Source organism: Mchenga conophoros, linkage group LG10, assembly GCF_057382185.1.
Source record: "Mchenga conophoros isolate Kocher_MC1m ecotype Shallow Benthic linkage group LG10, M_conophoros_male_GT1.1, whole genome shotgun sequence".
Lineage (NCBI taxonomy): Eukaryota > Metazoa > Chordata > Actinopteri > Cichliformes > Cichlidae > Mchenga > Mchenga conophoros.
In genome coordinates, this window is record NC_140535.1 from 32914964 (window position 1) to 32921999 (window position 7036).

Below are 7036 nucleotides of genomic sequence, written 5' to 3' on the forward strand. Positions count from 1 at the left end.
CACTGGAATGGCTATAAATAGAAAGTCACTTCAGGCATATTTCATGTTCACATGTCATGTAATACATAGAAAATGACTAAAGCCTGGGGCAGGGTTCAGGTCATTTTCATGGTTTCGTAAAAGTGTGAAATGGCAGATGAAAAGGAAAAAAAATGCATAGCGTTAACATGTAGGGTGACTTCATGTGTACTGTTACACTATTTCATGGTATCATTTTTACCTGCTTCTGCTTTCCAACATGTACTGTGTTTTTGTCCTTTTAAAGTCCTGTTAATTCTATCAATCAAACAATAGAAACACAGGGCTGCTGCTATTTTAGTGATTTCCTTTGCAAACTCTTCCCGTATTCTTTCTTCCATTTATCCTTTTTTCTTAGTGCTGCATTTGCAGACAGAGGAAGTCAATGTACATAATTAATGCACTATGAACAATGTCAGTCCCTCATCAATTTTCATTAATTAACACAAATGATGATTGAGCCTGGCCTGGTAATGAGACATTCCACTATTCTAGTTGAGCTCATGCAGAAGGTGACAGGTTTTTTTTTCTTTTTTGTTTTACCAATTACAGCAACCACAATCAAGAAACATGATCCCAGATCACTTTATGAAGCCGCATGAGATGAAATTAGATGAGATGTGATGAGATCTTGCCACTCTGTGTTCATCAAATATCCTGTATGATCTCATATTTAACTGTTTTGGTCTAATCAAACTAAAATGAGAGCACATTGCCTGTATTTTACAGTCTTCTTTAGCCCTTTAAAACCAGAACAATAAAATAACTGCCAGAAATCTTTAATTTCTTGATAATGGAGTTTTTGTTGAACCTTTAGACAGAATATCTAATAATATATTAAATTTTAGTATCACATTTGCTACATAAGCCATATTTTTGCAATTTAGTCATTAAAATTGTGCCATGCAATTTACATAATTTTTCGGGGGTAAAAAACAAAAAACAGTGCCAAACAACTGTGTGACCTGTGTAGCTCCACATTGAGCTACACGTCTGCTCTTTTTATATGTTTTATGGTATCTGCTTTGACTTTTTTTCTCCCTCTTTACAACATTTCTTTTTGTCAGAATTTTATTGTTAAGCTGGGTACACCATTTTTTTCTGTTTTCACTTAAGGCAGATCATATTCAATCAACAACTTCCACTGCATATAAATGTCAGGGGTAGACATTTGTTCAAACACAAGTAAGAGAAATGAGACACTGTAGACCGACTCAGAGAGTATTAGAAAGCGTGCGCACGGGTGTGAATGCCTCTGAGAAGACACACACACTGAGCGCAGGCTTGGTTCTTTATTTATAGTGAAAGTAAGTTACATAGTACTTCCTCTTTTAACAGAAAGGGGAGTGGTCAGGCATTATCTCAGCTTATCTGACCTTGCACACATACACTGAAAATAACGATGCAGAAGTATATCATGCTTATCTGACATCACACACTGAGGTAAGGAATGCATTATGTTCTCTTTTAACAATAAGCTTGGTTATGTGAAAACATATGAACACACAGAATATAAGGCACACTTGATTATATTGTATTATAGAGATTTGGTTATATTGTATAATGTAGAAAATCTCTTAACAATAGCATACAATAAATGCATAAATAATTAAATGTACTGATTTTTAAGTAATTTTTTTAAACACTCAAGCATCATTTTTGGGTGGCTGTAGCTCAGGAGGTCCTCTACTAATTGGAAGGCTGGAGTTTTGATTCCTGGCTGCTCCAACGTGCATGCTAAATATCCTTGGGCAAGATACTAATGTCAAGTTGCTTTACTATGCATCCATCAGAGTGTGAATTGAGCATTGAAAAATGTGCTTGTGTGTGAATGAGGCACGGTGTAGGCTATAGAGTCCTTTGAGTGCTCAGCTAGATTAGAAGGGCATTATATAAGAACCAGTCAGTTTTATACATTTGAGTTCATGTCACCATAGACTGTATGTTAAAGATGCATACAGTAGCCATCACAGATTGATTTCTCACACCTTGACTTGAGATGGCAAATGCTCCATGTGAGACTTGGACTGAATAGAATTTGATATCCTTAAGCAGTCAGATGAATCGCCAGTTGCTATATATTAGAAAGAATGCACTTTGTTGACAGTCCGTTCCTGTCATGTTTATTTATTTATGCATTATTTATTTCAAATGCATATGATGGTGACCAATGAAGGCAAGGAATGAAAAAAAAGACTTCTGCATGTGCCCCCCCCCCAAGGTTTGCCCTGCTTTGTTTTCTAACCACGTACGATTGTACAATAGTTAGTCATCTAAAGCCTCTCGACCCAACTCAACCAGCTAAACAGTGAAAAAAAGCTGGTCAGTACAGAAGTGAGAGTAAAGGTTTTCTTTTCAGTTGATAAACACTGAAATTTGTGACTGAAATTTTGATCACCTCTTCCTGACCTTAAACTGCCCCATGATCCCTTCTTATTTCAAACGTCAGTTGATGCTCCCTTTTTTAACCTCTGACACACACGATGAACAAATCCTCATTTCTAAGCTACTCTAATCTCCTATAACCCCCAAATTTGACAGGCACAGACAGAGCATACACAGACTGGAAAGAGCTAGTTTAAGTTAAATGAAGATTAGCTACATTCTTTAACAGAGTGGACTTGAAGCCAGGAGTTTGACCCTCTCTGCCCGCTAATCGCGTCCTTTGTATTCCTGATCTGGACGCTGAGAAAAAGGAGAACAGCTCATTCCTCTCTCGTTCTCTCCATCTGTACTGGCCGGAGTTGTGACAATTCAATCTGTTCTCCGTCTTCCTGCATGAATTATGGATGAACCTTGCAACCTCTCAATGTGGTGGGGATTTAGGCTTAATAACCCCTCCTGCTCATGTCACTCTCTCAGTGTGGATTTGAAAGAGGTTGGGGGAAAAAAATCAAGGTAATTTGGAGAGCATCAAAGCAGAGGAAATGGGGGTATTATTATCCTCTAATGGCAAACCACTGATTGACTCTTCCTTGCTGAAAGCCATTAACAAGGCCCATTCAGAAAGGGCTGGGCTATGACTTCCTTGATAAGCAATTACCGATGCATCATTCTTTTCCAAGGAACTGAGCCATGAAATCCGAACCCACAGGTCAAATAAACAGAACATTTTCAGCTAGATTTTTTTTCCCCATTGGAGCAACAACAAACAAAAGCCTCAATTACAAAATGCCACTACAGTCTTCCACCTTGTTATCAAAGTATAGGAAATTCTGCCCACAATTCCTCACTAATATAGTAGTGTTAAAGTGAGTTAACCTCCTAAGACCCGAACTCTTCCACGGCATTCATCTAGCAGACCTCAGAAGGTCTGCTAGATGATGTTAATGCAGCACTACGGGCAATACCTACAACCACGATTACCGACACTAACAAGCTGATCTACAATACGGCAACAGTGATCAGTGAGATGCTTGGCTACAAGTTGAACAGCGACAAGGGGCAGTACCCTCCATGGAGAAGGAGGCTAGAGGGCAAGATCAAAGTAGCACGGAGGGAGGTTAGCCAACTAACGGAGTTGCAGAAAGGTGCGACAAAGAAGGTGCATAAGAAATACAGCAAGCTGTCCATACCTGAGGCCTTGGAAACTGCCAAGCAAAGACTCACAGCCTTGGCCAGCCGCTTGAGGAGGTACACCAGAGAGATAGAAGGCAGGAGAATAAACCAGCTGTTCTCCACAGAACCAGCAAAGGTGTACTCTCAGTGGCAAGGGAACAATAAGAGAACAGCACCACCAAGGCTGGAGACGGAGCAATACTGGAAGAGCATATGGGAGAAGGATGCAACCCATAACGGCAATGCTCAGTGGCTAGAGGATCTGAGGGCTGACCACAGCGACCTCCCTGAACAGGGTCCAGTAACCATCACAGTGGCAGATATCCAAGAAAGGGTCTCCAGTATGAAGAGTTGGACAGCACCAGGGCCCGACATGGTTCACGCCTACTGGCTGAAGAAGCTGACTGCACTCCACGAGTGTCTGGCAGCACAAATGAACCAGCTGCTAGTTAACGAGAGACACCCGGAATGGCTAACTGAAGGCCGGACGGTCCTGATCCCCAAGGACCCCAAGAAGGGACCGGTCCCCTCCAACTACCGACCAATAACCTGCCTCAGTACTACATGGAAGCTCCTGTCAGGCATCATATCGGCTAAGATGAACAGGCACATGGGTCAATACATGAGCGGGACACAGAAAGGAATTGGCAAGAATACCAGAGGCACAAAACACCAGCTACTGGTAGACAGAACAATCAGCCGAGACTGCAAGACCAGACTGACCAACCTGTGCACTGCCTGGATTGATTACAAGAAGGCCTATGACTCAATGCCCCACAGCTGGATACTGGAATGCCTAGAATTGTACAAGATCAATGGGACCCTAAGAGCCTTCATCAGGAACTCAATGGGGATGTGGCGTACAACACTAGAGGCCAACTCCAAGCCCATAGCACAAGTCACCATCAAGTGCGGGATCTACCAAGGAGATGCTCTGTCCCCACTGCTGTTCTGCATAGGCCTGAACCCCCTCAGTGAGATCATTAACAAGACTGGCTACGGATACCGACTACGGAACGGAGCAGTTGTCAGCCACCTCCTGTACATGGATGACATCAAGCTGTATGCCAAGAGTGAACGAGACATCGATTCACTGATCCACACTACCAGGCTATACAGCAATGACATTGGAATGTCGTTCGGACTGGAGAAGTGTAGTCGGATGGTAACAAAGAGAGGGAAGGTAGTCAGAACTGAGGGGATTGAACTACCAGAAGGCAACATTGCAGACATAGAGGACAGTTACAAGTACTTGGGGATCCCACAGGCGAATGGGAACCATGAAGAGGCCGCTAGAAAAGCTGCAACCACCAAGTACCTGCAGAGGGTCAGGCAAGTCCTGAGGAGTCAGCTGAATGGTAAGAACAAGATCCGGGCCATCAACACGTACGCCCTGCCCGTGATCAGGTACCCTGCTGGGGTAATAGGCTGGCCAAAGGAGGAGATAGAAGCCACTGACATAAAGACAAGAAAGCTCCTTACCATGCATGGAGGGTTTCACCCCAAATCCAGCACCCTGAGGCTGTACGCTAAGCGGAAGGAAGGGGGCCGGGGACTGGTGAGTGTCAGCACCACAGTCCAGGATGAGATAACGAACATCCAAGAATACATTAGGAAGATGGCCCCAACTGACCGAGTGCTCAGTGAATACCTCAGGCAGCAGAAATCCAAGAAAGAGGAGGGAGACGAGGAACCATCATGGAAGGACAGGCCCCTGCACGGTATGTACCACCGGCAGATAGAGGAGGTGGCTGATATCCAGAAATCCTACCAGTGGCTGGACAAAGCTGGACTGAAAGACAGCACAGAGGCACTAATCATGGCAGCACAAGAACAAGCTCTGAGCACAAGATCCATAGAGGCTGGGGTCTATCACACCAGGCAAGACCCCATGTGCAGGCTGTGTAAAGATGCCCCAGAGACAATCCAGCACATAACAGCAGGGTGCAAGATGCTAGCAGGCAAGGCATACATGGAACGCCATAACCAAGTGGCCGGCATAGTGTACAGGAACATCTGTGCCGAGTATAACCTGGAAGTCCCGAGGTCAAAATGGGAGATGCCCCCAAGGGTGGTGGAGAATGACCGAGCTAAGATCCTGTGGGACTTCCAGATACAGACGGACAAAATGGTGGTGGCTAACCAACCGGACATAGTGGTGGTAGACAAACAGAAGAAGATGGCCGTAGTGATCGATGTAGCAGTTCCGAATGACAGCAATATCAGGAAGAAGGAACACGAGAAGCTGGAGAAATACCAAGGGCTCAGAGAAGAGCTCGAGAGGATGTGGAGGGTGAAGGTAACGGTGGTCCCCGTGGTAATCGGAGCACTAGGTGCGGTGACTCCCAAGCTAGGCGAGTGGCTCCAGCAGATCCCGGGAACAACATCGGAGATCTCTGTCCAGAAGAGCGCAGTCCTGGGAACAGCTAAGATACTGCGCAGGACCCTCAAGCTCCCAGGCCTCTGGTAGAGGACCCGAGCTTGAAGGATAAACCGCCCGCAGGGGCGTGCTGGGTGTTTTTATATATATATATATATATATATATAAATATATATGTAGTATATACATTGGGTGAATGTGCAGCAGTAGCAGCAAGCAGGTGAATTCTGTACATTAATATGAATAGACATCTGACTATTGAATAGACATATATAGACTATATGAATAGACATCTGACTATAATGTGGCTCATTCCCTGCTGAATTTTACTACAGACTATGCAAGAAGTACATTTCAATGCACACATAATCTTGTTGGATAGTTACATACTTCTGGTATTTTAATCATCATCATTGTATGCTATATTCAGTAGAAGCAATTGCAGGGAGGTTTTTGGTGCAGCATCCTGTTTGTGACTGATTTTACGTGGCAACAAGCAGGAACCTCACCCTTGTCAGGTGTTGAGGAATACACATTTCCCTCTACAAACCCAACAGAAAGCGTCCCTGACTGATCTGAAGGCCATATTTTTAAAAAAAAAAAAATTTTTGCCCAAGTTGGGTTGCATTAACTGATAGCCAATTAACCCAAATAACAATAATGATAATAATAAAGATGTCAAGGACCTAAATGCTAAAGTAGAGGTTTCAAAACAAAGTTTCAAAAACAAATGAGTTGCATCCCATTGGCATCTTTTGTATGCAGTCTTTGTTTTTCATTCACTGTAGTTTTTTTCTTTTCAGTCACTGTAGTTCATTAAAATAGCAACTATGTTTCATAAGGACAATAAATTGCAGGCAAGCATTGCTGCCTGCAATTTATTGCTCCTGCATGAAAGACTACATTTACAGCACAAAAGAGAAGTTTTCCTCAGCTGCTCAGTTTTGGGTGACATTTGAGTCTTAAGCGCCATTTGAATCCAGTTAACCTCTAGTGGGATTTTGTGGTAGCTGATGATTTAAGTCATTGATCTGTATGTGATCTCGGCCTTGCCAAAATTACAGGATTTGGTCTGTGACA